General features: G+C 44.1%; 1 long non-coding RNA gene across 1 annotated transcript in view; it reads right to left on the minus strand.

The window, feature by feature from the left end:
- Positions 1 to 10,577, minus strand: part of LOC106504896 — a 34,849-nt gene extending 24,272 nt beyond the window's left edge. Inside the window, exon 1 of the long non-coding RNA XR_002335693.1 lies at positions 9,114 to 10,577. This is a non-coding gene — a long non-coding RNA (uncharacterized LOC106504896). The remainder of the gene's footprint in view (positions 1 to 9,113) is intronic.

A 10,852-nucleotide genomic window follows, 5' to 3' on the forward strand; every position in this document is an offset into this window, starting at 1 on the left:
CATATCACACTTTAGTATAAAAGGGCATCTAAGGTGGATTAGAATAAGGTTTGAGGTTAATCACCATACAAATCCACAGAAATACGGACCAGGTAAATAAGACATGATACATCAGGAGCAGAGGTAGTGTGCTCAAGTATCAGATTCGTCACTGTGCTGAAGCACTGCCTTTAATTCACAAATGCAGGGAATTAAGGCAAAAAGAGAAACACATGTTCTAACTCATGTTTGATGAAAAGTTATACATTTTCTTCTATATGATTTCAGAAAATTCAGGGATTATGTATTTCCAGCAACTATGTATTTACAGCCATAGGATCCTCCTGGGCATGGGCAGTGGGGAGGTGGGAAGAGGGGAATTTTCAAGCAGTAAGAGACATATTAGAAGGATGATAAGCCCCTCAGGGTCAGAGGCTGTGGTCCCACTCCCCTTTTTTGATGTTCCCTCCTGCCCTTCCTTTCCCCTTGCCTCCCACCTCCCCTCCCCGCGTGTCCCCTTATACTGAGTCTCGCCCTGGAAACTCCCACTCTGACTCTGCCCCTCTTCCCTGGGGACTGCGTTCTCCACATGCTGGTCCCTGGAGGGGAGGGAGCAAGGAGGTCAGCACCTGGGGGAATAAGAACTGCAGCCAGTAAAGCTGTGAGGAAATTCTCCTAATCATCGAATTGTAACTTCTCAGGAGAGGAAGTCACTTGATCTTTTCAGCCAACTCTGGGAAAAGCAACACATCTATTGAATGCTGACCTGAGATCACCTCTTCATTCAGTAAGAAAACACCTCACCTCCCTAAAGTGATTTGCTGGCTTGAAGAAAATCAGCCTCTAGATGGCTAGGAGCTTTGTTAAGTTTTTCTTTCTCTTTTCCACCCTGGTTCTTCAGGTTAAAATAAAAATTACAGCCCTGGGAAGAAAAGAGGGCACCTAAATAAGGTGGCTGCAACTGAGGAAAAGAGCTCCGCAAAGAAGGTGACATTTGTCAGGTCACCATCATACCACACAGGTTTCAAAGTATTTGAGATCTGATAACAATTTCAATTAAAAAATATTTCCAATTCATGGACATCGTAAACATTTTGGAAAACATAAACATAAAAAGGAAAACCTTATCGCCAGCCTGTGATGACGGGGTTAATATATCAGGGCTTAGTCTTTCTCTGGGTCTCCCCACCTCTTGTGTCTCCCTACCTCCTTCTCTGCCTTGACCATAATGCACACAGTGTGCTATAACTTGTTTTTTTGTTTAATTCTAATTTTTTTTTCCATTTTTAAACAGCCACACGAGGATGATTCAGCTCAGAGCTCTTAATTTAGGGCAGGCTGATGCATAGCCACAGTCTCCCATTCACAAATACTCCCCGAGTGTGTGGTGTCAAGAACCAGGCTCTGGGCTAGACCTTCATGGGATGAAAGAGAGCTGGCCTCATGGAGCTTACAGTCCATCAGGGGGGGGATGTATGATAAATAAGTCATCATGGGTGAGGTGAATGTTATGTAAAGGAAAGCACAAGGGTTCTCAGGGATGCATAACAAGGACCAGGCTAGGGCAGGACAGTGATAATGGGGAACTGTCTACTTGAAGAGGAAATCCCCAGATCTCGTTGACATGATGTCAGGGCCAACCTGCCTGCTTGCTGAGTCCCTCCATGGGTAAGAAGCACATGGGCCCATTCAGGCTGTTTTAAATCAAACTCTGCTCACTAAAGTCAAACAATCACTCCAAGTTCAGTGTGAGAGGAAATGGACCCTCTCCTATAAGGCTGGTAAACAAGGGTCCTCCTTCTAGGAAAGCAACTTGGCAATATGTATTGCAAATAACGAGCTCAAAATGGCTTAAGCTTCCATCCTAGAAAATTAATGAGAAACCTAGACACAATATTAGGTACAAAAAGCTCTTGTTACAATTGTTTATAATAGTGTGATGAATTTAATATCCTAAATTTTCATCCAAAATCAAAAAGGTAGGAGTCCCCGTTGTGGCTCAGTGGTTAACAAACCCAACTAGTATCCATGAGGACGGGGGTTGGATCCCTGGCCTTGCTCAGTGGGTTGAGGATCCGGCGTTGCCGTGAGCTGTGGTGTAGGTTGCAGACACGGCTCAGATCCTGCTTTGTTGTGGCTGTGATGTAGGCCGGCAGCTGTAGCTCCAATTAGACCCCTAGCCTGGGAACCTCCATGTGCCGTGGGTGTGGCCCTAAAAAGACAAAAGAAAAAAAAAATCAAAAAGGTAAAATAAATTAGTCCTTTCATCCAGCGGAATAGATAATAGATAATAATAGCTACCATTTATTAAGCATTTACTATGTCAGAGAACCTGTTCAAAGCTTTTGAAATATTATTTTCAAAGAGTACTTAATTTTATGGGACATTCTTATCACATAAGGTCAAGAGGGAAATGGGAATCAGCAAGGTTTTATTTATATCCCAATTTTGTCCTGCATTTATATGCACATACAATGAAAAAAGATCAGAATGCTAATGATGGTAGGATTACCAATGACTAGTCATTTCCTTTCTTACTTTTCTATATTTCTAAATTTTTCATAAGGATATATAAAAGAACTGATATATTTTAAGACCTACTCTCTTTAAAAAGCACATTCAAATGTTAATTACTCCCTTTGACCAAATGCTTAAATCTGAAAAAAAAAATAATAATAATCTGGAGTTCCCGTCGTGGCACAGCAGAAACGAATCCGACTAGGAACCATGAGGCTGCGGGTTCAATCCCTGCCCTCGCTCAGTAGCTTAAGGATATGGTATTGCCATAAGCTGTGGTGTAGGTCGCAGGCGCAGCTCGGATCTGGCGTTGCTGTGGCTCTGGTGTAGGCCGGCAGCAGCAACAGCTCCAATTGGACCCCTAGCCTGGGAACCTCCATATGCCGTGGGTGCGGCCCTAAAAAAAAAAAAAAAAAAAAAAAAAATCAAAGGACAGAATCTATCAGATGGCTGTTAAAAAATCTATCAGTGGCCCTACTTGCTAATGAAGAGAGAGGCCGAAGTGTGGGCACTAGAGCCCCCTCCCCACAGCTCAGATCCTACCTGGGTCTCTCTGGGTAGTTTGGAGTTGCTTTGGAGAGAAGCTGGGCTTGAATCCTGGCCCTGTCACTTGGTGAGTAGATCCAAGGCAACAGCTCACTTCACCTCTCAAATCCTCAGTTTCCTCATCCGTAAAATAGGAATCATCATGGAGCTGCTGTGAGGGTGAAATGATGCCAGGACGGGTGGCTGCCTCTGCCGAAGGCCTGCACAGGCTGATTTAGGGTTGGCGCTGGATTAGAAGCTCAGGGGCTGCTCTCTTAAGTGCCCCACAGCTGAAATTTACTGGGATTGGTTGCAGGTGAGACACACGCACAGGGTCCGCCCCGCTGTCTTCTGCGGGTTGGGTTGGCGGAGGGTTCCATCTCATGGATGTCAGCTGCGGTGAAGCTGAGGCATGATTTTCAGTCTCCTGCATTTCTGACGGGAGGCCTGATTCCGACAAACGGTCCTGTGTTCTCAGCGCCCATCACTCACGCCCTGTCCAAAGGAGCTGCTCACTGTTCCAGGCACCAGCCTCAAAGAGGGGGAGAGGAATGCTTTTTAGGCCCCCGCCCTAGTGTTTTTTCTTTTGAAAGGGTCTCAGGGCAGTACCACACACAGCTAGGTATGTCAACAATCAAGCCTTTAGGAAGTAATTTTTAACTTCATTGTAAAGGAATTCCTGGGAAGTAAAGGGTCTGAGGCTTGCAGAGAGACTAAATTAAAATCTGCAACATTGGTGGCCAGAAGGTTGTTGTATCGATATTCCCCAGGCTGGCTTTAAATAAAATCTCCTTAGAACTTTTGTAAGATATATTGAGTCCCTATTTTCTCTGGTGGCTCTTCTTTGTTGGGGTGGGGGGGGTGTATCAGGTAGAGCGTAAGGGACAGACACCCACATCCTATAATCATGGTCACTTGAACGGAGTTCCACTGCTGAATGCTCTTGAGCTTGTGGTCCACCATAGCCCCTGATTCTTTTCTCTTAACACACCCAGCTCTCCAGCTTTCTCCCTCCGTTTGTGCAAAGAGTTGCCCTCCCCTCTGCATTTGTCCCAACCCGGCATCCAAGTAGTGGCTTCTGATTTACTGTTTCTCCAATCCCATGGACCTGCTAAATCACAGAGAAGCCCAAATGGTGGCTGTCCTAGATTTATGGATGTGTGGGGGCGGGGGTGTGATCCCTAAAAATGAAAGCTCATGTCCGCAGGGGCTCTGCCGTCACAGCAATAATTTCAAAGCTGGATATTAGCAGAAAAACTAATGAGACCATTTAAAATGTGCGTTAATGTGATATGAGTGTAAAATGGACAATTCTTTGATCCCTGAGTTACAAACAGCCTCCCGAGGTCTATCTGGATATCACAGAGAAGACTGTCTCTCCGGGGCAGCGTGCCAGGCAGGAGCGGGAAGGCATCAGAGCCTGGGGGTGACCCAGCTGCATCTTAAAATTAATACTCTGTTAAATTAGCCCCCTGTGCAAGTGCTATTTTGTTAACAGCTGCCTGGACTGTGTGTCAGAGTAACAGCATTTGGGCATATGTGGAGTCCTGCCTGGGGACCATTCCTCCCCATTTGGTTAATCAGTGCCACACAATAAAGGCCAAAGTGCGGCCTTAATAATGACTGTATCTACCGCTTCTTGAGTGCTGACTGGACACTAAGCCCTGTGCTAAGCCCTTCATGTGCATTACATTGATTAGTTCCTCTAACATCACAGTGAGGTAAGCACTGCTGGTATCTTACCCAACAGATGTGGAGACATGCTGCTTGACTTGCCCAGTCTCACAGGCAAGTGGGTGAGCTGGGATGTTTGCCTGTGTCAGTCTGATGCTAACAGATGCTCTCTTAAAAAATTTTGTTATTAAAATATAATAGGGGAGTTCCCGTCGTGGCGCAGTGGTTAACGAATCCGACTAGGAACCATGAGGTTGCGGGTTCGGTCCCTGCCCTTGCTCAGTGGGTTAACGATCCGGCGTTGCCGTGAGCTGTGGTGTAGGTTGCAGACGCGGCTCGGATCCAGTGTTGCTGTGGCTCTGGCGTAGGCCGGTGGCTGCAGCTCCGATTCAACCTCTAGCCTGGGAACCTCCATATGCCGCGGGAGCGGCCCAAGAAATAGCAACAACAACAACAACAAAAAGACAAAAAAAGACAAAAAAAAATATATATATAATAGGGGAGTTCCCAGCGTGGCTCAGTGGTTAACGAATCCGACTAGGAACCATGAGGTTGCAGGTTCCATCCCTGGCCTTGCTCAGTGGGTTAAGGATCCAGCATTGCCGTGAGCTGTGGTGTAGGTTGCAGACGCGGCTCGGATCCAGTGTTGCTGTGGCTCTGGCGTAGCCCGGCGGCTACAGCTCTGATTGGACCCCTAGCCTGGGAACCTCCATATGCCGCAGGAGCGGCCCTAGAAAAAGCAAAAAGACAAAAAAAAAAAAAAAAATTAAATAAATAAATAAATAAAAATATATAATTGATTTGTACCATTGCGCTAGATTCAGGTGTATAGCATGGTGATTTGGTTATTATTTTTTGCAGATTAGGTTCCACTAGGTTGTTACAAGATATTGAATATAAGTCCTTGAGCCGTACAGTAAATTCTTGCTGCTTATCAACGTTCTATATAGTAGTTTGTATCTGTTAACCCCGAACTCCTAATTTGTCCCTCCTCCCCTCGCTCTTCCCTTAGGTAATCATGAATTTGTTTTATATGTCTGTGAGTCTGTTTCTGTTTTGGATATAAGATTATTTGTATGATATTTTAGAGTCCACATGTGAGATCATATAGTATTTGTCTTTGCCTGACTTATTTCACTAAGCATAAAAATGTTTAGATCATCCATGTTGCTGCAAATGGCAATACTTTATTCTTTTTATGGCTGACTAATGTTCTATTATATATAATATATCATTATATATATTATATATCATTATATGTAATTATATATTTATATGTTATATCATTATATATAATATAAATATATATATTTATATAATATAATATAATACAATGATTTATATATAATAATTTATATATTTAAATTATATATAAATTATTATAATTTATATTTCTATAATATATAAATTATAATAATTTATATAATTATTATTATAATTATATATTATATATATACTATACCTTCTTAAGCCAATGTCTGTTGATAGACATTAGGATTGTTTTTGTGTCTCAGCTATTGTAAACATTGCTGCTAAAAAGACTGGGGTGCATGTCTCTTCTTGAATTAGAGTTTTCATATTTTTCAGATATATACCCAGGAGTAGGGGTTGCTAGATGATGCGATAGCTCAGTATTGTTTTTTGAGGAACCTCCATACTATCTTCCATAACAGCTGCACCAATTTACATTCCTACCAACAGGGTAGGAGGGCTTCCTTTTCCCCATACCCTCTCCAGCATTTATTGTTTGAGGGCTTTTTGATGATGGCCATTCTGACTGGTGTGAGATGATGCTTCGTAATTTTTTGATTTGCATTTCTCTAATAATTAGATATGTTGGTCATCTTTTCATGCACCTGGGGGCCATCTAACAAGATGCCCTCTTATCCCACAGTGGGTACTTCCTCCTTACGAAGGGGCAGGGGTGGGCTTCCTCGACATAGGTCACAGGGGCTGCTCTAGTATCCTGCAACCAAAGTCCAGAAATACTTCCAACTTACAAATCCATAGCTGGTCTTCTGATGGACTAAAATAGTAGCATCTACATCTGAGAGACCTTAGTAAGGTCTATTTCTAATCCCCCCCCCGCCCCCGCCATAGAACATAAGAAAAAGCAGAAGAAGTCTATCATTGAAACACAGCCCGGGAGTTGGAAAAAGTCTTACAGAAATGAATCTTCCCCACAGGACGTCTGGGCATCTGTTCATTGCCAGGCACTTTGTGAACCAATCTGGGTCAGAGAGCAGCCATCTGTGACCCCATCCTAGTGGCCTGCCATGACGGGGAGGGGAAAGCCACCCAATTTGGCTGCCCAGCCCCCCTCACACAGATGTCTTCTAACTGCCTCTCTTCTCCCCATTCCAGGAAACCTGAGTGAACAGCAGGACTGCCTCCCCGAGGTGTGTTTCCTGGGACACTCTGGGGCCAAGTCCTGCCATATCGTGTCGTGTTGCACAAGTCACCCTGAAGCCAGCTCTGTCAGCAGGGAATGCAAGGCCTTTCAGAAGCTATCAGAAATCCAGCCAAGAAACCCATTCCCTCCTTTTGAGAAGAGAAGAAAGGGAGGCAGTCAGTTGACAAGGAAGGAAGGATCCTGGCAAGAAGCGTAACCCAACTCCCAGTCCCAGGGTAGAAGGGAGAGACAAAAAGAAGAAAGAAACAGCCAGAAACTTATGCTCCTTTCTATTTTCACAAACGAGAGCCCCTGGCTGACCTTTCAGGCCAGCTGGGAAGTTGTCCCCCACACTGAGCATGCAAATAGGGCCTGCACTGCATCTCTCTGTCACTGCTCCAAGACCTTGCATGGCCCCCTGGGGCACCCTCGGTTACACCAGAGAATCCCAAAGAAGCTCAGACTGGCTGAAGGGCAAAGATGAAGCCGGGAATCAAGATTTAATATCAGGGTGGCCCCAGCGGCCTGTGTGCTGAAATCTGTTCTGGAGGCATGCGGTCTAGTTGCTAAGGTACAGACCCAGCCCCTCAGGCAGAGGTAGGAGAGTACCCACTGCACCAAAGTGGGAAATGGACTTGCCAGGCTGCCACTCAAGAGCTCAGGCCCTTCTCTTGCTCTTTTTAAAGCATAGAAAGTGCAAGTGGGCCTATGGACCACCAGACAAATACTGCTTGTCCTTTGGTTGTCCTGCTTTTTAGCGTGCGACACCTCCCCACCATCCCCTAAATCCGGTGCCTTCGACGCCGTCTAAAATCCAGCTTAAACCTAGTTTCAAAGTCTGTCTCCAGCTAGGACACTGCCAGTGGGCAAGCGCCCATTCTCAGAACTGTTATCAAACTTGCTGCATGGTGTTTTTTTGGTTTTTTGTTTTTTTGTTTTTTTGTTTTTTTTTTTAGCTGTACCTGCAGCATGCAAAAGTTCCCAGGCCAGGGATCCAAACCAAGCCACAGCAGTGACAACACTGAATCCTTAACCACTAGGCCACCAGGGAATTCCTCACTTGCTGTGTCTTTGCTTGACCCCTTCACTTTGCCAGGTATGTCCCCTCCTCATCTCTCTCTTCACCAGTAAAACCTTACCTACCTGTCAAGGGTCAGCTCAAATGCCACCTCTATCATGATGCTGTTGCTCATTGTTCCAGCCACAATTTTCTGTGAAACATGGACAGGACACTGGCATATAGCTTTGATATTTGTGAGGTTCTTCTCTTTACTGCATTGCAAACTCTTTGTGTTTAGTGAACATTTCTCGTGTTGCTTTGTGTCACTTACATCAGTTAGTCCTACGTGGTATAGCCATTCTTTCTCATTGTTCTATCAAAATTCAGTCCCTGCCTTTTAAATGTAATATCTCAGGAGTTCCCACTGTGGCTCAGTGGTAACGAACTCAACTAGTGTCCATGAAGATGTGGGTTCGATCCTTGGCCTCGCTCAGTGGGTTAAGGATCTGGTGTGGCTGTGAGCTGTGGTGTAGGTCATCGATGTGGCTCGGATGCAGCATTGCCGTGGCTGTGGCGTAGGCCGGCAGCTACAGCTCCAATTCAACCCCTAGCCTGGGAACTTCAATATGCCGCAGGTGCAACCCTAAAAATAAATAAATATGGTATCTCTCTGTCCTCTGTCAAGAATGACCTTTCTGACTTTCTTCCTGGTCTGGTGGCCTCTGTGGATGCTGGCACATTCAGAACTACGCTTTGGAAGATTCTTCTGGGAGGAATGGGAGGGAGTGGAGATGGGAAGAGAGTCAAGTCCATAGAGTAGCACAGTATTTGCATATAGACCTTCATACAATTTGTGTGATATGCTGCTGAAACCAGAAGATGAGTTAAGAGCCCTCTTCAACTGTCTGGGAGAAAAATCTAAGATGAGCCAGCTCAAGTTAAGTCAGAGGCAGTGGAGAGAGGAAAACAAATACAAGCAACACTGTAAAGGCAGACTCTGGGGAACACTGGTTATTTTGCACTTACCTAATATCCAATCTCTCTGTCATAACAGAACTCTGATTCATCTTCCCTTGAGGAACCACCTTTTCCATTACAGGCCATATGGCTTAGGCGGGGCATGTACCCCACACTTGGCCAAAGAGAACACCATATCTTGCGAAGGAATGATTTTTGCTGGTGTTATTAGAGAAGAGATTCTTTTTTCTTTTGCTGGGATGGCCAGGCTGAAGAGCCACCTAAGAATGAAAACAAATAGAAAAAACAAAGCAAAAAGACACAGAGTCTTGTTAACATTCTAAAGGCTTTAGATCCTACGGGGGTGGAAATCACTTGAGACTTAAATCAGTGGAGACATATTTCTACTGCTTTCGACGAAGGGTCCTCACTAACATAAGGACTGGGTGCCAAATGTTGGACATAAGGAAAACTGAGGTGTCAAAATGCCCCAGAGATCTGGAGGGAAGTGATTACCACCATTAATGGTTATCAATACAAATCTAAAAGAGCCCATGGAAACACCAATATTTAGAAATCAATACACTATCTGAGCTAAAATTCATGTGAAAAATCGAACCAAGATTAGTATGTTCAAAGCAAAAAAAAAAAAAGGTAGGGAAATGGTACAATTTTAACAACCAGTGGAAGGAAGACTCAGTTCAGTTGCTATTCTACTTATGCCTTTGCCATCAAATGATAGCTTCAAATGGAAGAGAACAGCACAAACACTATACAAAGAGAAACAGCAGTGAAGATGTGCCACCATCTAGTGAAGAAAAAAAAAAAGAATTTACTCATTGAAAATGCATTCCTGTCTCCAGGCTGATCTGTATTAGATCCTCGGATATTGGAGGAAGTTGCAGATGTGGACTCAGCATCACTCCACGTGATCTTTGAAAAATCATGGAAAATAGGAGATATGTCAAAAGGCAATGGCTTCACTTTCAACAAGGGAAAAGGGATGGCTTCTGAAGATTTCACATAGAAAAACCTAAACCTCGACCTCCAGCAAAAGTCCAGAGTTGATTATTAAACGAATGGATGTCGTTATCAGCAACAAGGGTGATTTCACATAGAAACAAGGCACAGAAGACTAACGTCATTTCATATATAAAATAGATAACCAACAAGATAAAGCATAGAGAATTAAGAGAACTATATTCAATATTTGGTAATAACCTAGAACACATGTATATTCAGATTCAGATATATATATAGGACTGAATATATATATATATATAGAGAGAGAGAGAGACTGAATCACTTTGCTGTACACCGGCAATTAACACAACATTGTAAATCAATTATACGTCAGTTAAAAAAAATCTCAGCAGCATTTTGTACTGACGGAGCTCTTAAAAGAAAAAAGACTAATGTCATTTCCAAAGTCTTTACAATGCCTACAAAGCCCACAAAGCCCTTCGTGATCTGGCTCCTACTTGCCTCTCCTTCCTGGACCCTTACCAGCCCAGCCTTCCCACCCTCGCCTTCCCACCCTCGTCCCTCACCCACCCCACACAGATAAGCACACTCACTCTGCTCCAGCCACACTGACCTGTGTTCTGTTCCCGGGACGCTCCAAATGTATTCGTACAGCAGGGCCTTTGGTCTCATTCTTCCCGTGACGTGGAGTCCTCTTCCATTTCATTTTAGCATAGCACGGTCCTTCTCATCGATTAGAGCTCGTCTCAATTTTCTTTTCTGAAAACTCCTGCATTAGGAGTTTCCTTGTGGCTCAGCAAGTTAAGGATCTGGCATTGTCAGCG

This window comes from Sus scrofa, chromosome 9 (genome assembly GCF_000003025.6).
Source record: "Sus scrofa isolate TJ Tabasco breed Duroc chromosome 9, Sscrofa11.1, whole genome shotgun sequence".
In the NCBI taxonomy this organism is placed as follows: Eukaryota; Metazoa; Chordata; class Mammalia; order Artiodactyla; family Suidae; genus Sus; species Sus scrofa.